The sequence below is a fragment of the Pseudorasbora parva genome, chromosome 15, assembly GCF_024679245.1.
Source record: "Pseudorasbora parva isolate DD20220531a chromosome 15, ASM2467924v1, whole genome shotgun sequence".
Lineage (NCBI taxonomy): Eukaryota > Metazoa > Chordata > Actinopteri > Cypriniformes > Gobionidae > Pseudorasbora > Pseudorasbora parva.
The window spans coordinates 26285383-26306692 of NC_090186.1; positions in this window are offsets into that span (position 1 = coordinate 26285383).

The following is a 21310-nucleotide window of genomic DNA, read 5'->3' on the forward strand; positions in this document are numbered from 1 at the left end:
ATCGGTCTGATAATCCCACACACAACGGCCCTAAACAGGGCTGGAACAGACCTTACTGTAGTTCATGCGCTAGCCTAACCTCACAAATTCATCTAGATATTTCACTAGCAGAGGTGCCAACGCTACCCAGAGGTGGCTACAGCTAAAAACGTTCGCCAGGAGAACATACGTCAGTTTATGGCCTCAACTGCTCATATTACACATATCCAGAAGAGAAACAGCCTTATAAACTACTGTTGCTACACTAGCAAACATACAGCCTACATAAACACACTGTGTTTATACAAAACATCGTTCTAGCCACCTTTACCGGGGAACTACAGGCCCACTGTTACCCTTTTCTTCATCTTTTGTAGACAAAATATCCCTCAGGGAAGCATAGAGTCCAAACATACGGCATTAAAAAGAAGAATGTTTGCCCTAAAAGGGGACTCACCCGCTGTCTTCAGTGCCTCATCGCTTCATGTAACATGCATGCTTCGGCGCACTAACCTGAGGGTGGGGCGCTTCATTCTCAAACAAGGCCGATTTTGGAGGCGGCCGCGAAATCCCGCTATTCCCAGAGACGATGCACTGTGTGCGGGCAGAGCACACACCGGCCTGGCAGGCCGTCAGAGTCTCACATCCGCTCATCTTCGGCCCGCGCGGCCTGGTGTGAAGCGCGCCCGGGGAGAGAAAAGAACATAACAGAAAAACAAAGGAGGGGACACATTTACATCACTTCCTCGCCCTCGGGGGCGGAGACTCACCACCCCGCTTCCGGCGCTGGAAGCGGCTCTTCTCCCCGATGTCCCTCCTCCTGTTGCGGGTGTCCCGCCTCTTCTGCGTCCTACTCCTCCACGGAGGGGGCGCCCGAGAGGCTACGCTGCTGCGTTGGCCCAATCGATGATCCTCGGACCTCGAAGGGCCAGGGACACCCTCCTGCCTGGGCGCCGCCCCGGACCTCAGCGGAATACACGTTCTATATGCCGCTGAGCGCGCCCTCGCCTCTCTGAACTTTCCCACCACCGCCTCGACGGAGGTGCCGAAAAGCTCAGAGGGCGAGACCGGGGCATCAAGGAGAAAAGCCTTTTCTTTCCCCCCGATGTCCGCCAGGTTCAGCCACAGATGCCTCTCCGTGGCGACCATAGCCGCCATCGACCGTCCGATGGCGACTGCTGTGTGTTTGGCCGCCCGGAGACAGAGATCCATGGTGCGGCGCAACTCAGCCATCGCATCAGGGGGTAGGCCCTCCCCCTGATCGAGGTCCCTCAGCAGATCGGCCTGATAGGCCTGCAACACTGCCATTGTGTGCAAGGCCGCCGCCGCCTGACCCGCCGACGTGTATGCCCTGCCGTTAAGACGCGAGGTCGTCTTTAATGGTTTAGACGGCAGGGCTGGAGCTCTCAGTGTCGATGGCCGCCCGGAGGCGAGATAGTTCGCGAACGTCTCATCGATGGGCGGCATCGACACATACCCTGCCTCGGCCAATCCCTCGACATCAGCGAAGTTAAACCGCTGATGCCGATGGATTCGCGCCGAGTAGGGTTTCTTCCATGCCCCCACGACCTGCTCGTGAAGGTCGGGGAGGAATGGAAGGCTCCCGGGAGCTGGGCGGCTATGGTCGGGGAGAAACCGATCGCCCAATCTGTCAGGGCGGGCGGCCTCTCCCCTGGCTCTCTGCCACGGCAGCTGAAGTCTCAGCGCCGCGCGCCCCATCACATCGTACAGCTCCCCATACACGGGGCAATGATGGCTGGGAGGATTCAGCCTCAGCTTCATTTTCCCCCTCATCCACAGCCATCCTCTGATCGACCGGAAGAGCATGGGCTGACGACGAGGAGGAGTCTCCATCCGACTCCTCCTCCGTCAGCCTGCTCTCGCGACCTGGCTGATCATCCACGAGAACTGTACTCTCCAGACGATGAGCCAGGTCCATCTGGGAGCCCCAGGACAGACGGTGCCGCTCAGCCTCAGCTTGAGCGGGACCGCTCCCAGATGCTGGCTCTTCTTCCCTCGAGAAGAAGGCCAGGCGAGAGCGGAGCGTCCTCAACGGAAAACGCTCGCAGTTCGCGCAGGAGGCCCCCTCGAGAACCTCCCGCGCGTGCTCTTCCCCCAGGCAGAGCACACAAAGGGTGTGTGTGTCCTCAGGCGTAAGAAACCTGGGACACGGTTCAGCGCACTTCCTGTTCGCTCCCTTCACTTTGCGTGTGCACTTCATTCTGACTTTCCAGCGAACCAGACAAAAACAGTCCCTGAAGACGAAAGGATGTTGTCATGTTGGCACGGTGCCTTTTTATACTTCCTGGTCGCACGGTGATGACATCACCAGCTGCCGACGGTCAGTAGGATTCTTGCTGCGTCCCAATTCGCCTACTTATACTACGTCCTAAAAGTATGTACTCTTTTTGTGAAGAAAAAGTATATACTTTTGAGTGTGTAGCAGAAAAGTATGCAAGCTTCGGGACATACTACTTCGCCATCTTTAACGGACTCTGTCGCTTAGTTACGTGCATCCCGTCACCGTTTATCTGCCCTGTCAATCATCGTCAGATTCGTCACAGTTCAAATCTTCCACATTCAGATTAATCTCCTACCGTATCGGAGAGAAATGTAGCCGCTCGTTGATCTGCCATTTGTGGGTCTTTAATGCAGAGACTCTCCTCATGTGTTTGCTTTGAATATAATGATGCATTTAAAAGTTAATGGCCAAAAATGTCATTACAAAAGTTCACAATGCTGCTGCAGGTGAAATATAATGTGGACAAGACTGAATAAATATATTTTTGTCAGGTTAAATATTGATAGGGTCACTCAAACCCCTTTATCTAAACGTCTCTACTTAACCATCGAACTCGCACATCCGTCATGTTTGTAGTTTTTTAACGCTTTTTATCCGCGTTTGTAGTTCTAATCGAATCCTCGTCCAACTCGCAATGGGTTGTGGGCAATATCAGCCGTTAGAGTGCCCATCGATCCATACTGTGAATTCGGACCGGAAATAGTAAACCATCCGGGAATCTTTGGAATACTCTTTTCAACATACTACGATTTGGGACATACTAATTCTATTTTCGTATACTATTTAGGATGGATAGTATGCGAATTGGGACGCAGGGTCTGATTTGATAGCGATTTCAGACACCTGTCACGCTGAAGGCGTTCCCCGTAGCGTCAGCTGACGCAGCGCGAGTTCCCTTTCGAAAGGGAACAGTAATATTGTAAAATATTTTAATACAATTTAAAATATCTTTTCTATTATAATATCTAATAAAATTATAATGTAATTTCTTCCTGTAATGTCAAAGCTGCATTTTCAGCTATTACTCTAGTCTTCAGTATAAACATTTTTATATTCATAAATAATTTTAAAGGTGCATTGTAGATGTTGTTACTATGTCTGCATATGTACAAACTAATATCTGTTCATATCTGACAGTTTTACTCTGCTGCTCATCCTTTCTCCCTTTCTCCTCCTCCTTTTTTTCTCTCTTTCTCAAGCTCCATTCCGGAGAGGTGAAACCATAAATTCTAATTACTACAAAGTTGTAACAAGGCTGATTTCATTGCATGTGTTGTGGTTTCAAGGCTCAACTAGATACTTTCCTGTATGGCATTGGCTTGGCACGATGTTTAATTCTCCCTGTTTACATGCCACCCAAAAAGCCTGGTTTTCAATTACACCACGTACAGTATATCAGCAGTGGCCATGCTCTCTCCATTGTAGTTTCACGGCAAGCACTGGTGCTCACAGTGCCTAATGGATTCCTAAGGCGATCATGTTTTCAGCCAAAGCACCTTGAATAATTAACCGTTCTGGTAGATGAGCCTCCTTGGGTTTCACGGCTGATTCGGATTACCACGATACGTGCACACGCATGCACACGTTCACTGCTATGCTATCAACATCAACTCGCTTTATCTCCACCATCACAACAGCTCACTTCTCTCCACTGGCACACTGCAGCGTGTTACATCTTAGCTGGGAAGATGCCCACAACTGGCGTGAAATTTTACACTTCCATATCTACGGGTGATGATTTTTGTTTTTCTAAAATAATTATCTTTACACAGCACTCTTCTGTTAAACTGTTTCTACACTCCTTAAATGAAACAATTGGACCTTCTGATAGAAACTATTGGTGATGTTAATCCAAATTAACACTCTTTCTACAAATGTCTACAGATTTTTCTACAAATTATTAGTCATTTACTTGTATTATATTTCTAAAATAAATAAAACAATAAAACTAAATGTATTCTCTCTCATTTAAAACACAGTAATTAAGTCTTTAAAAAAAAAGTTTTTTTTTTTTTAATCCAGTAATTTATTATATAATCATTGCATTATTTTTTGCAGATTGTGTTGCTGTTGAAAATAAAAACAATTCACAGTAAGAGTGTCATCCTTTCCCTAGGTCACTTATGGCAAATGACATCGTGCAGCTGGCTCATGGCGCATCTGAGTTTTTGTTTTGGCCACCTGATAGCACTTGGCATGACCTGATGCTACTCATGGTTGTTGGTACATGTTTAATGGGACAGCTTGTTCTTGCTCTGTTACATCTATTTGAACAGTGTTCTGACACACATCAGCAGGAATCTGAACAGCTATTCACACACACACACACACTATTTCTTCAGTGCAGAACAGACAGCGGTAACTTTTTTCATTACAGTGTCCACATAATACATATATGATTACAATTTACAATTACAAGCATTTACTCTTCATTTACTCCCTTTCTTCAAAACCTGTATGAATTTCTTTCTTCTATGGAACATAAAAGAAGACATTTTGTTGAATGTTTGTTGAACTTTTTATCTATTAAATGAAGGACAATAGGGTCCACTTGACTATTATAGCGGCTACCAGCGTTGGGCAGTAGCGAGCTACAAGTAGCGACGCTACTAGCTTAACTACATTTTTCAGTAGCTTGTCAGTAGCTCAGATACTTTTAAAACATTGTAGCTTTTCCAGTAGCTAACTACATTATACAACAAGTAGCGGAGTAGCGTGGCCAAAAGCTACATTCCGTTGGGAATGTGGTTCTGAATCTAACGACCGACGAGAACGAGCGGAGCTGAGCGGTGTGACGAAGCTCAGCTTGCAGACGCGTTGCCCTCATATGAGCTGCTCAGCGGTAAAACAACATTGTAAATAAACCAAAACTCTACTGCCTCACAGACATGAGATATATCATGTGTAGGCTATAGAAAGCTTGAAATTTCCGCGCTTGCGCAGACTAAAGCCAGTATGCGCGAATGTCACAACAGGAAACACGCACGCGCGCCCTCGGATCAGTCGGACGTAGTGGTGTACAAGAGGTAAAAACTATATAAATACTGTTAGTTTTCTCACACAAACCGCTTGTTTCGTGTCTTAGGCCATCAGTGTGTACTTACGATGGGGGATTGTTTAATTTGGACTTCTCTGTGTATGCTCTTTGAGGTGGTGACCATAGACCTGCATTATGTGAGGCACAGACAAGAACGGTTTGACCTAAAATGATCAAAATTGAAACTACTGGGGAAACAAATACTCCTACATCTCGGATGCCCATGAGGTAAGCTAAAACATATCAAAATTTAATTTCAAAGTGAACTATCTCTTTAATAAATGCATCTGTTCAGAAAACTACTGGATAATTCGGTAAATTGGTTATATTGTCAATATATAATAAATGAATTTATAACACTGTCAATGAACTAATTTCATATTGATTTATATTTTGTTTGTTCATTATTGATTTTGGTGATTTTTTTTAGTTGCCTGCTGCCTTTGGGCTCAGTGAAGTTGAATTTAAATTACATGTAAAATAAAGACATGTTATGTTACATTGTGATGTAATGGTGTTTTCTGGTAGGGACTAAAGAACAAAATATTTTTATCAGCTGAAAGGCAGAATAGAAATGTTTTTTTATTAACTTAGACATTATATAACAGTTTCAGGTTATATTTTAGTTTTGGTAACATTTCTCACATTGTCCCACACTTGGTTTGTTTGATGGTGGTAAACCTAATCCTGACTCCTGAATATTTAATTTAAGTTGCATAGATTTTATTCTTGCACTGATGTTAATTTTTTTGCCATGTTGCACTTTGACAGTCATTTTGAGGCTATATTAGATTATTGTGTTTATTGTATCAATTATTCAAATGATTCTGACAGTTTTTGCCTTTGAAATGACTGGGAAAAAAAGTGTCCCAATCAACCTGAATTCACACTATACTCTTTGAAATCAATTACATTGCATTATATTGCTTGAAACCCAAATAGTATAACATTATTCATTGATTATTCAAAGTTATTTTTCATTGTAAAAAAAAAAAAAAAAAAAAAAAAAGTAGTTTCAATGTAGCTAGCTACTTTTTGATCACAACTTGTAGTGTTTGAAAACTACTTTTTCAAAATGGTAGCTTGAATGTAACTTAACTACTTTAGCTTGTAGCTTGTAAAGCTACAGTTTCAGAGTAGCTTCCCCAACACTGGCAGCTACCCTGTCCTTGATCAACGCTGGTGAGAGACTAATAGAGGGACTTTATGCATTTGTGATGAATAAATAAAATATCAGTGAGGCAAAATTACTCTTGATTAATTTTCTTTATATCACAGACTGATTTTTTGATGATATGTTGTTTTGTGGTCAACAAAGAATACATTTTTCCTGCTCACCACCTCTCCCTAATTCAATCAATGAACAGTTGAGTGATATTCCCATTCCTACTTCTTCCAAAAAAGGGGAAAAAAACTTGAAAGAAGTCAAGCCAAAAAGTGTTCATGCATCAAAGTATTCTTTCCAGTTTCTCTCTGTCAAGTCAATGTCAAAGTGGAAAAAAAAGTCGAGTAACAAGTCAAGTTATCCATCTTCTGCTTCTTGTCAAAGACAGAACTTTGTTATTGGCCTGTCCAGACAGCTGCACTTTGTCTTAACTTGCACATGATGCACAAATCCTCTTCTGTAGGGAAACGTTTGAATTATGCTTCCCATAAACCATGAGTTTCTAGGTGCTGTGTTATCCACTATAAGCACTACACTCACCTAAAGGATTATTAGGAACACCTGTTCAATTTCTCATTAATGCCATGATCTAATCAACCAATCACATGGCAGTTGCTTCAATGCATTTATAGGGGTATGGTCCTGGTCAAGACAATCTCCTGAACTCCAAACTGAATGTCAGAATGGGAAAGAAAGGTGATTTAAGCAGTTTTGAGGGTGGCATGGTTGTTGGTATTTCACAATTTGTATTTCATAATCTGCTCAGTTACTGGGATCTTCACGCACAACCATTTCTAGGGTTTAGAAAGAATAGTGTGAAAAGGGAAAAACATCCAGTATGCAGCAGTCCTGTGGGCGAAAATGCTTTGTTGATGCTAGAGGTCAGAGGAGAATGGGCCGACTGATTCAAGCTGATAGAAGAGCAACTTTGACTGAAATAACCACTCGTTAAAACCAAGGTATGCAGCAAAGCATTTGTGAAGCCATAACATGCATAACCTTGAGGCGGATGTGCTACAACAGCAGAAACAGAATGAGAACATGGATCCATCATGCCTTGTTACAACTGTGCAGGCTGGTGGTGGTGGTGTAATGGTGTGGGGGATGTTTTCTTGGCACACTTTAGGCCCCTAAGTGCCAATCGGGCATGGTTTAAATGCCACGGCCTACCTGCGCATTGTTTCTGACCATGTCCATCCCTTTATGACCACCATGTACCCATCCTCTGATGGCTACTGGAGGTGCTGGAGGAGCTCAGGGCTTTCGGAGAAGCTCACCTGAGAAGAATATCGCACATATCCAGTACATGAATTGGAATGGCAAGCAAGCGAAGACACCTTAGCCAATCCATTACCGGCCACTTGTAGGGGCGAGTACATAGTCAGATACAGGCTCCACTTGAAAGAGGAGGAGGCCGAGTGGACACTCAGAGTGGAGTGTGCCCTGACCCCAAGGGGGCATGGGCGTCCCTGCTGCTAACATGCCAAAACAATGGTGTCCACTATCCAGTGAGACAACCTTTGCTTTGAAAGAGCCTTGCCTTTCAGCTTCCCACCATAACAGACAAAGAGCTGGTCTGAGGTCCTGAAACACTGCGTCCTGTCTACATAAGCGCGGAGGGCGCGTACTGGACAGAGCAGTGCAAAGGCTGGGTCTGCCTCCTCCAAGGGCAGCGCTTGCAGGTTCACCACCTGGTCTCTAAATGGAGTAATGGGAACCTTGGGCACATATCCAGGCCGGGGTCTCAGGATCACGTGAGAATCACTCGGACCGAACTCCAGGCACGCTTCGTCAACCAAAAATGCCTGCAGGTCCCCTACTCTCTTGATGGAGGCCAGTGCAGTCAGGAGCGCCATTTTCATAGACAAGAACTTAACATCTACTGACCGCAACGGCTCAAATGGGGCCCTCTGCAGTGCACTTAGAACTACTGAGAGGTCCCAAGAGGGTACGAGAGGAGCACGAGGAGGATGTAGTCTCCTTGCACCCCTCAGCAACCTGATGACCAGGTCATGCTTACTTACCGGTTTACCGTCCAAGAGGTCATGATAGGCGGCAATCGCAGCCACATAAACCTTCAGGGTGGAAGGAGACAGCCTTCGATCCAACCCTTCTTGGAGAAATGACAGCACCGACCTGATCGGGCATTTCCAGGGGTCTTCTTGGCGAGAAGAGCACCAACTGATGAAGAGGTTCCACTTCAAGGCATAGGCCTGTCCGTTGGACTCGGCCCTAGCGGAAGTGATGGTAGCCACCACCGGAGGTGGTAGGGTACTCAAACCTGCCGCGTCCCATCCAGGAGCCACACGTGGAGGTTCCAAATATCGGGACGCGTGTGCCACAGGGTGCCCCGTCTCTGAGAGAGGAGATCCTGTCTCAGAGGAATCGGCCAGGGAGGGGCTGTCGCAAGGAGTACCAGTTCTGGGAACCAGGTCCGGCCGTGCCAATACGGGGTGACCAACATGACCTGCTCCTCGTCCTCCCTGACCTTGCACAGAACCCGTGCAAGAAGGCAAGTCAGCAGTGACTGCGCACGCTCGCTGGTAAGCTACACTCACATGGCGACCGAGTCGATCTCCATACCGAGAAAAGAGATCCTCTGCGTGGGGCAGAGTTTGCTCTTCTCCCAGTGGACGCGAAGGACCAGACAAGCTAAGAGGTGGAAAACCAGGTCTCTGTGTTTTCACACCCGCTCCCGAGACTATGAGCCTGTCGTCGAGATAGTTCAGGGTGCGAAACCCTTGCTGGCTGAGTGGCTTAAGGGCTGCCTCGACAATCTTCGTGAAGACACGAGGGGACAGAGCTAGCCCGAATGGGAGTACAGCATACTGTTATGCCCGCCCTTCGACGCAAACCGTAGGAACGGTCTGTGTCGTGGAACAATGGACACATGGAAGTACGCGTCCTTCAGGTCGATTGCTACAAACTAATCGCATGGACGAACACATTCGAAAAAGCGTTTTGCAGTCAACATCCTGAACGGAAGCCTGTGAAGGGATCGGTTCAGGACGCAAAGGTCCAGGATCGGTCGTAACCCACCGGATTTCTTCGGTACAGTGAAGTAAGGGCTGTAGAAGCCGGACTTCATCTCGGCTGGAGGGATGAGCTCGATCTCGCCCTTAACCAGTAGGGTGGCGATCTCCGCATGCATGACAGGGGCATTGGGCCCCACCATGGTGTAGCAGACACCCCAGAAGCGGGGAGGAGCTTGCACGAACTGAATCGCGTAGCCGAGCCTGATGGTCCACGTGACCCAGGGGGACAGTCCCAGAAGCTGAAGCCAAGCTCCCAGGGAGTGCACCAATAAGGGTCATACGGAGCACCGGCGTACCCTCTGTGGGGCAGCGAGGCAGTGTTACCGGCCCCGACGTGGGTGGCATAGCGGCCCGGTGTGGGGGCACTGGTAACAACTGCGCCCTGACAGAGGAGACCAGGGAAGGACTCGCATTCCACTGGGGTCTGCTCTGAGAGGGGGCTGGCGACAGAGAGCGAGAGTGGCGTGGCCCGGGGGCAGCGCACACTGCCATCACCGGTCTCTGGGTCCTCAGGGATGGGTAAGTCAGTTCTTTCTTTAACCACAATAGGGTGCTGCCGCCCCGTGGGGCAGCAGCGGAACGAAAGATTCTCCCCCGGCCCTCCACCGGGGGAAGGAGCAGTCCTGCTACCGTCTCCTGGAAAGAACTGCCCATCCCTGAGCTGTCCGCATCAGGAGCGCCGCTTAGCCTGGCGTTTAACGGGTTGCGGGGCTGGAGTGGACTGGGGCGGCTTCCTGCGGCTTTTTTTAATTCTTCAGTTGGTAAAGATGGTAAAGTCCTCAAAAGCAACAGGTGGTTTGGGGTTAATGATTCCAGGTCACTTGGGTCTGTGGATGCTTTAGTGATTGGATGACCAAGGGTTAGTTCACCCAAAAAATGACAATTATGTTATTAATGACTCTCCCTTATGTCATTCCACACCCGTAAGACCTCCGTTCATCTTCGGAATACAGTTTAAGATATTTTATATTTAGTCTGAGCCCTTTCTGAAAAATGGAGCGCAGCTGGAAGAAAACAAAACTAGAGGTTTTTCGCAATTTGTGGAAAGAGAGCATGATTGCATACAGAAAGGCCATAAAAACTGCTAGATCTGCTTATTTCTCATCTCTTTTAGAAGAAAACAAACACAACCCTAAGTATTTATTCGATACAGTGGCTAAATTATCAAAAAATAAAGCTTCAGCTTCTGATGTTTGTAAACAACACAGCAGTAATGACTTTATGAACTTCTTTACTAGTAAGATTGATAATATTAGGAATACAATTATAACCATGCAGCCGTCTATTACAGTATCACTTCAGACAGAGCACTGCAGGTTCACTGAGGAAAAATTACACTCATTCACTGCTATAGGAGGAGAAGAACTGGCTAAACTTGTAAAATCATCAAAATCAACAACATGTATGCTTGACCCTATACCGACTAGGCTATTAAAAGAGATACTTCCAGAGGTCATAGATCCTCTGCTTAATATCATTAATTCATCTTTGACATTAGGATATGTACCGAAAACTTTTAAGTTGGCTATAATTAAACCACTTATTAAAAAAACGCAACTTGATCCTAAAGAATTAGTCAATTACAGGCCAATCTCGAATCTACCGTTTCTATCAAAAATACTAGAAAAGGCCGTGTCTTCACAATTATGTTCTTTTTTAGAAAGAAATGGTATATGTGAGGATTTCCAGTCAGGATTTAGACCGTATCATAGCACTGAGACTGCTCTAATTAGAGTTACAAATGATTTACTCTTATCATCTGATCGTGGTTGTATCTCTCTATTAGTGTTACTCGATCTTAGCGCTGCATTTGATACTATCGATCACAATATTCTTCTGAATAGAATCGAAAATTATGTTGGCGTTAGTGGAACTGCTTTGGCATGGTTTAAATCGTACTTATCTGACCGTTATCAGTTTGTAGCAGTAAATGAAGAGATGTCACACCGATCACAAGTTCAGTATGGGGTACCGCAAGGCTCAGTGTTAGGACCGTTGCTTTTCACCCTGTATATGCTACCACTGGGAGATATCATTAGGAAACATGGCGTTAGTTTTCATTGTTATGCTGACGATACTCAGCTCTATATTTCCTCACGCCCGGATGAAACCTACCAATTCACAAGATTAACAGAATGCATAGCTGATATAAAAAATTGGATGAATAGTAATTTTCTGCAACTTAATTCAGATAAAACTGAATTTTTAATTATTGGACAGAAAAGCTCCACAAGTAGTAACCGAGAATACTGTCTAACACTTGATGACTGCTCTTTCAAGCCCTCGTCGTCAGTGAGGAACCTGGGTGTGCTCTTTGATACCAATCTTTCATTTGAAAGCCACGTTTCTAGCATCTGTAAAACCGCATTCTATCATCTTAAAAATATATCTAAATTACGGCACATGCTTTCAATGCAAAATGCTGAACAGTTAGTACATGCGTTCATGAGCTCAAGGCTAGATTATTGTAATGCTCTACTGGGTGGTTGCCCTGCTCGCTTAATAAACAAACTCCAGCTAGTCCAAAATGCAGCAGCTAGAGTTCTTACTAGAACCAGGAAGTATGATCATATTAGTCCAGTTCTGTCAACACTGCACTGGCTCCCTATTAAACATCGCATACATTTTAAAATCTTGCTTATTACTTACAAAGCACTAAATAGTTTAGCTCCCCGGTACTTAAGCGAGCTCTTAACGCATTATACCCCATCACGTCGATTGCGGTCTCAAAACTCTGGCCAGTTGATAATACCTAGAATATCTAAATCAACTGCAGGCGGTCGATCATTTTCCTATTTAGCTCCTAAATTGTGGAATAGTCTTCCTAGCATTGTTCGGGAAGCAGACACACTCTGTCAGTTTAAATCTAGACTAAAAACACATCTCTTTACTATGGCATACACATAGAACATTTTTAACTTTCATTATTCAATTCAATTGACTGATTGTTAGGCTGCATTAACTAGGTCAGCCGGAACCGGGAACACTTCCCATAACACCTGATGTACTCGTTACATCATAAAAAGAGTGACATCTACGCTAATGTTAGTCTCTCTGTTTATCCCGAGGTTTATCCCGGATCTGGGCCCTGTCCGGATCGGATGGTGGACCTGCCTGGACATGACCAACGCATCCTGGAGTGTCTGCTGAGCCGTGTCAAATGGTGTCTCCTCCGAATTTGCCTCACTGGCACGACATGCTCAAAACCCGTCTTCGGCGCAATAATTCCGATCTTTCGTGTATTCATACTCTTGTGTAATTGACGCCCCATCCTAAATAAATCTGTCTCTTCCGTGATACCCTGAAAATTTTGAATAATCCGATCTAATATGATTTCCGACCTGTAAGGTTGCCAGAATAATAATCTTACACGGTGTGTTAATAGGCCAGAGGAGAACTGGCACCCCGACTGAGTCTGGTTTCTCCCAAGGTTTATTTTTCTCCATCATGCCCCGATGGAGTTTTGGTTCCTTGCCACTGTCGCCTTTGGCTTGGCTTGCTCAGTTGGGGACACTAAAAATATGATTAAAGTTATTCAACTTACTATACAAATAAAATATATGAATTAGGTCTTATTTAATTCTATAAACTATAATACTGATCTGCCAACATTGTCGCTATATGATAAATTAAAATAAGCTGATAACATCACTGTTTTCTCCAGTACGGCTGTACAGCCAAATCTAATTTTGTCGCAATATTACCCTGTTTGACACTGTGAAGCTGCTTTGACACAATCGTGATTGTAAAAGCGCTATATAAATAAAGTTGATTGATTGATTGATTGATTTCTGTCCCTCCTTTGAAAATGAACAGTATATTGTCCATGTCCAGAAGGACCAGAAAGGAAATAAAAACATCATAGTCAATGTAACATCAGTGGGTTATTTAAAAACTTTTGAAGCATTGAAAATACATTTTGGTCCAAAAATAGCAAAACATTCTCTTCTCTACCAGGTCTGTTTTCAATCCATGTTACGACTCCGCAGTGATGCTGCTGACATGTTACACTGATAAAAACAACTTGTAGGATTTACTTGATAAAATCATTGTAACAATTTGCACTCAATTTTTCTTAGTAAATTTTACTGCTGTGATATCAAGTATCAAGTAAAATATACCTAACTATAAATGCAACATTTGCGAAGACATTAAGTAAATGGAACTTAATTACATATATATTACTTAGCAGGTTGTGTTTATTAAAAGTAGTTAAAAGGAACATTGAAGAAGAAGAAGAAGAAGAAGAAGAAGAAGAAGAAGAAGAAGAAGAAGAAGAAGAAGAAGAAGAAGAAGAAGAAGAAGATGTTTTATTTATATAGCGCCTTTCCGTAGCTTAAGGTCGCTTTACATTTCACACTCTTGTGAAAATACTTTTCGTAAAAATGCATAAAGTAAATTTTATAAATCTGTAATATTTACTGTTATGAAGTCATTAATTACATTTAATATTGTCTGTCCATTTCACTTTTTGAATTACTTAGCACTATTATTATGTAAATGTTGCTTTTTTAAAGTGTTACCAAATAAATGTAATCATTTTCTCTGCATCAAATACTTATCACAAATCACAAATAAATACAATAAAGTTGAACAGCTTATTATGTCAACATTCAAAACGAACCATTAAATCAGTAATCTTCACATCAACTGAATAGTAGTTAAGTTACATTCAGTATAATTTACAATAATTGTAGAATTAACCTTGTATGGTTCAACTAAACCTCAGCAGCCAACAGTGGCATAACTAATATTAAAAAAGAGCACATGCATAGTCCAGCTGAAATAGAATGATCACTTTTCCTTCATGCTCATTCACACATTGACTGGATCTTCTGTGTTCAGCGGCACCAAGAACACAATTCTATTGAGAAACAAATACAAAATAGATTTATTATCAGAGCCGAACGAACATGCTTGCTAAAAATGACTACACCTAGTTCACATTATGTTAAATTTAGTGTAATGCGTTTTACAATGAGGCCAAATAAGTAAAAACAAATTAGTAGAAGACAGCTGAAATTCACAGAATGTATCCAAAAAATAAATGTTCAATCCCTACATTTGTAACACTATCCACTGAGAGGCGAGTTGTAGTGAACCCAAGTGCAGTTTCTTTATTTATCCACACTTAAATCTAAATGAAACTCTTTATTTATCCACATGAATCTAAACATACACAAAAGGCTTGGCATGAATCTAAACATAATCTTAAACCTTCACCAACAAGCAGGTACATATACATTCACAATAACAGAAAGAAATACTTAGCAAACAGGAGGGCTTAAAATCACAAAGACTAAGGACTAGACAAGACACACCTGTGAACAATGATCAACCAATACACCAATGACACAACAGAACACAAGAGAGCGCATGGCAGGATCACATGACAAACCAGGAAGTGCATGATAGTACATGACAGTGAACATGAAAAGCTAAAAACATGAAACATGAACCCAACACCAAAACACCCTTTGACATTATTTGGTGATTAGCTTTGATAAATTAATTGCGGCAAAATTTTCAATGGAAATGACTAGATGCTTTTAAATACGGCTAACAACACACACACACACACACACACACACACACACACACACACACACACACAGGCAGACAGCACTTAATCACGGCTAGCTAACATTAAATTATTTTGAAGTTAACCAAACTGGGTGAATTTTTCTATAAGAACGTGGCTAACTACATTTAAAACTACACTGTGTAACTTTTTTAGTTTATTCTTAGCTAAAAACACTTAGTTCTTTCAAAAATGTATATTTACTTCAAGTAATAAAGTATCGTAAGTTTATAATATGCCATTGAAAATACATACGGGTGAGGGTTCGAATGCTGGTCGCCATGTTGCCCCTCCATCTTGAAAGTACATTAGCCAAAGAGGGACATACCCATAAATTCAAGCTTCGCCTTTCGCGTTTTAACACTCGATGGCCGTGTCGAATGTGAAGAGGGGGATTGCCATGTTAATCTTGGACTAAATCGGCCACCGTAGGAGTTAAAACGAAATCAGAATTGAGAGGAACAGAAACTATTATTCACTGGATGGTTATATACCTTTTTATCACTAGATGGGGGAAAATAGCTTTAATGCCCTCTATTTTTGACTAACCACCCATCTCAACTTTATAGAAGACGATAATGCCGGCGCTTTAGCTAACGTTGTTTTGCAATAATCTATGCAAACATCTATGCAATAATCAAACCATCAAAATAAACACATAGTTGTTATCACAAATCTAAAATAGAAAAGTCAGAATTTACCAAGAATAAGCCAGCCATGTAAAAGCGACATCCCAAACCGACCGTCTCTGCCACCACTGTACAAGCGGGATCATTTGGGGAAAAAACAAAACAAAAAAAAAGGTGCAGGCAGATTCAAACACATTTTGCTTTTCAGATTAAAATTTACTCCATATTTTTTAGGGGAATGTGCTGTGACTATAACACATTTGTATATATGGTAAAATACACTCTCTCTTCTCAGTTAATTTATTACATTAAAGGTGCCCTAGAATGAAAAATTGAATTACCCTTGCCATAGTAAAATAATAAGAGTTCAGTACATGGACATCACATACAGTGAGACTCAAACACCATTACCTCCTGCTTCATATGTTAATCTCCTGCTAAAAAACACCACTGAAAAATAAGTGAATCTGAACATAAGGCCAACCGTGACGCAATAGTTGGGGATCCTTTATATGTATGCCCCCAACATTTTCATCTGTCCAAACCGTGTGTGAATTGTCAGGCGGAACTGACGGAGGCGAATCATCAGGACTGCAGGTAAATAAACTGACACTCGAGGGATAGCAAAAACGTCCGCTCTCATGGACACACGTCATGATCCAGGCTGTGTAGGAGACATGAGGACTTTTCTACCCTTCCTACAGATAAAAAATGTCAACAGTCATGGTTGATGTTTATAATGGGATACCGCAACAATTTGGCCCATTTCAAGCAAGCAAGCATCGCTCAGCGTCTTAAACTGAAGAAAGTGGCAATTACAACTGTATTCCTGTAAGCAGTAAGTAGCGATTTCATCCACTTATTGACTAGCTGTTTAAACAATTTCTGATTAAATTGAAAGTTTATTAGAGAGACAGTATAGTCTAGATAACGCAAGATGCTAGTACAGTACCAATAGGAAACACCAAGTACTATAAAAAACGAAATAGTGTGTCTAATGACAAAGGTTAATATTATTTTGTATTACAAAATACAACTGTAGATACGCTGCTTACAGATCGTTCACTCGATCCTTCGAGCAAACGTCACCTTTTCCACCATATAAGTTAAAACGATAGTCATTTGAGGCTATTAATTTTGTAAAAATATATACATTTATATTTTTGAGAACTTATGATGTTTTTGCATGCTTGTATTTTAGCGTACATCACAGTCACTGTGTAGCCTACATTGTGACTAATGTTATATAAACATGCAATAACGTTGACGGAAAAAAGACGAGTCTAAAATCACTGGTTTTGGTTTTGTCTGAGGGAATGAAGAGCGTTCATGCGGTTGCCAGATTTCAGTAATTAAAATCCCCCAAACAGAGCTTTTCTGTAAAAAAAACACGTATACTATCCAGTGTTTTACCTAAACATGTACAATCTGGCAACCATATGCACGCAAGCTCTCTCTCGCACCAATAAACAAGTAAGCTGCATTTTATCAATCTCCATTTGAGATGTTCTGCTTAAACTGTCATTCAGTCGGTCTGTGCTCTGTCAGGACGGTCAGGACTCACGAGCCGCTGAGCTGAACAACTGAAGTGCTGGGAGCTGCTGAAATAAAATGAAGCAGAGTTCAACATTAATATTCATTACACTTCCAAATAAGGCAAAAACTGAGCATTACATCCTAGGGACAATTTATAGGGTTGTAAATGGACCTGTAAAACTGTTTTTGGACAATTTTTGCCCTTAAATAAGCCACATATGTAGATATCAGATATCTATTTAACATTCTAGGGCACCTTTAATAAATTAATTCATTATGAATTGATGTAATAGATTTTACAATACCACAAAGTCATTATTTTCAGTGTATCTTGTGCACCTGTGTATTCGGGTTCAAATAAATATGGCTGAGCAAAAAACATGCAAGTCTTCCTCTGTGTTGAAATCCTTAGACATGTTTGCTAAGGTTGTTTCGTTTACAGCATGCATCTCCCTCAGACTATACACTCACCTAAAGGATTATTAGGAACACCTGTTAAATTTATCATTAATGTTATTATCTAATCAACCAATCACATAGCAGTTGCTTTAATACATTTAGGGGTGTGGTCCTGGTCAAGATAATCTCCTGTACTCCAAACTGTTGGTCAGATTGGGCCTTTTTTTGTGCGTGGCATGGTTGTTGGTGCCAGACAGGCGGTCTAAGTTTTTCACAATCTGTTCAGTTACTGGGATTTTCACTCACAACTATTTCTAGGGTTTACAAAGAATAGTGTGAAAAGGGACAAACATCCAGTATGCCGCAGTCATGTGGGCGAAAATGCCTTGTTGATGCTAGAGGTCAGAGGAGAATGGGCCAACTGATTCAAGCTGATAGAAGAGCAACTTTGACTGATATAACCACTCGTTATAACCGAGGTATGCAGCAAAGCATTTGTGAAGCCACAACACATACAACTTTGAGGCGGATGTGCTACAACAGCAGAAGACCCCACCGGGTACCACTAATCTCCACTACAAATAGGAAAAAGAGGTTAAATTTTTCACGAGCTCACCAAAACTGGACAGTTGAAGACTGGAAAAATGTTGCCTGGTCTGATGAGTCTCGATTTCTGTTGAGACATTCAATTTGTAGATTCAGAATTTGGCATAAACAGAATGAGAACATGGATCCATCATGCCTTGTTACCACTGTGCAGGCTGGTGGTGGTGGTGTAATGGTGTGGGGGATGTTTTCTTGGCACACTTAAGGCCCCTTAGTGCCAATTGGGCATTGTTTAAATGCCACAGCCTATCTGAGCATTGTTTCTGACCATGTCCAGCTTTTTATGACAACCATGTACCCATACTCTAATGGCTACTTCCAGCAGGATAACTATAGCACCATGTCACAAAGCTCGAAACATTTCAAACTGGTTTCTTGAATATGACAATGAGTTCACTGTATTAAAATGTCATCCACATCTCAACCCAAAGGAGCATCTTTGGGATGTGGTGGAACGGGAGCTTCATGCCCTGTGCCATCAACTGCAAGTTGCTAAAAAAGCACTTCTAAAGAATGCTTTCAGCATCTTGTTGAATCAGTGCCACATAGAAGTAAGGCAGTTCTGAAGGTGAAAGAGGGTCAAACACAGTATTAGTATGGTGTTTCTGATAATCCTTTAGGTAAGTGTAAATGAAGCTCAGGAGCACCAGATAACATGTCAGCAGCGTCACATGCTGATTTGTCTGCAGTGAAGTTTTGCAGATGTTTGTATGTGTGTGTTAGTGATGCGGTTTGTGGTTATATCCACCGATTGGGCGGGCTAAGTAATAAAAAAAAACATTCCAATTAATTGTAGGTGGAGGAGAGATAAAGCAATGTGTTTGTTTGATAAATACATATTGCGAGCCCTTTGGGCCAATCATTCTGGTTGCAGTTTTTCCACAATTCTTTCAAAACAACTCCCCACGTGTACTGGTTGTTGAGCCAAAGCGATTTATAATATGATAAACTGTTATCCAATCATAGCAGTGGATGGTTACTTCCAAGTCTTCAATGTGGCATTCCCATAAAAACCAAGTACTCCAAGACCTAGGCTCAAAACCATGGTAGAAAATAGCCTACTTATTCATTATGATGTTTTTGAATGTAAAAAAAAAACATGTGAATGTCCTAAACTGACCTCAGACAGCAGTATAAAACATTTTAAAAAGCTAGTTCATGACCCCTTTAAAGCCGTCTGTAAGTTTTGCCTTTTTGTCGCCTTTTTGTTGAGTGAAATTAAACCAAAATCGTGATTTGGCTTAGTGATAGTATATGAAATTACAATGGCTTAAATTTCTAAATAAATAAATATATGCATTCAAACATAGGTCAAATGCAGCACTGTTCTGAACGGATTGCTAGCGCTGTGAGAGTCATTTATAGTATGCATTTGAAAAATCAACTGGCACCAAAAAACTTTCCAAGCTTGTAATGAGGAGCTTTTGCAAACCTGTTGGAGAACATTCAATTGAGTGTTTGAAATGACTTTTTTGTTCTTTTTTTCTTTTTTTTCTTAAATGTCATGAGATTTGTTACTCCTATGAGTCTAACTTGCGGACTTTCTGCATGAGGGCACCTCTATAAATGAAACATTGCATTGACTGTGTACTTACTAATGCTCTCAACACCTAGCCTAGAAATCTATAGATGCACCCTAGCAGCAGCAAATCTAATTTGGGTAGTCTAGCATTGGCTTACGAGCTTGAAAAAAACAAACTCTGGTCAGGCCAATCACATTGTGTATAGAGTGGGTGGGCGGGATTAGCATAACAACGGCAGTGCTACTTGTAAACAAGGAAGCTGCCGAACAGCGTCTTTCGAATCGGCTTTGGCCGTGACTCTGGAAGACTTGGAGTTAAGTTCTAAATAACAAAGAACAGCACTGAAGTTATTCTTAAGAAAGGAAGATGTGTTCTGAGTTTTGCCAACCTGATACAACAACACAGCAAAAACTCCAGTGTTAAATTAACTCTCCTCTGAGTTTATTTGACTCCACACTCAAGAGTGTTAAAAGTAACTCTGAAGAAGTGTTAAATCTAATGAGATAATTAAGAGTTTAATTAAGTGATGATTGGCCATTAGTGATGACACCTGATGATTACAAGCAGAATCACTAAAGGAAAGACTCACAATTGTTAAGTCACCATTATGGTGATCAATATTTGCTTTAGTTGGGCTCTTGACCCTTGGCTTTTTAACATTAGTTATTTTTTTCTGGCTGCTTTAACTGTGTGTTTGAAACACACATTTTGGCAAAGAAAGCACAGAGGAAATCTGTTCAGGAGTTAGTGTTTTTTTAAATAGCAATTATTATTTAGTGACTGGATCAACTAATATCGTTCTGAGACAAATTACTAGCTATATGGGGCAATAATTACAACAGCTCTGAAGTTAATAGGGTGAGATTCTGCACAAAAGATTTCAAACTACTTTGTTATGTTAGATACTCACAGACATCAAGAATCAGTGTATGAATCTCAACGATGGTGACAAACAGCATATCAGATACACAGATTAACTCTGAACATCACAAAACAAGCTACTAAAAAGTCACATAAAACGGCAAAAAGAAAATGGTGAGAATAGAAAGAAATCAATAAATCAGTTCATCTTATAATTTATGCATGCTGCAATGCATGCTGGGAGCCATGGGCGAGTTTTGCTTGGTGCACCCAGAATGCACTGCAAAAGCTTTTTGATGGCCACCATGGTTGAGATTCATACGCTGATTATTGATGTCTCTGTGTGGCTGAAAGACAAGAGATTCAAACCTTTTTTTTTTTTTTTAGAACAGAATAATTTTTAAAAATCCCTGTGATATTGTAAACACCAGAGCTTATGCTGTAGAATCACAGAGCTGCTATAATCAATAAAGTAAACCTAACTCAAAGATTAGGCTCTAAAAGACATCAGTGATTCAGCTCATGATGATTATGTCAAAACATAACCAACAACACCTGATCACATATTCTATAGCCTTTTATAGGCTGCTTTAAAGCAGCCAGACAAAAGCTAATGTTATAAAGTCAAGAGCCCAACTAAAGCAAACACTGATCACC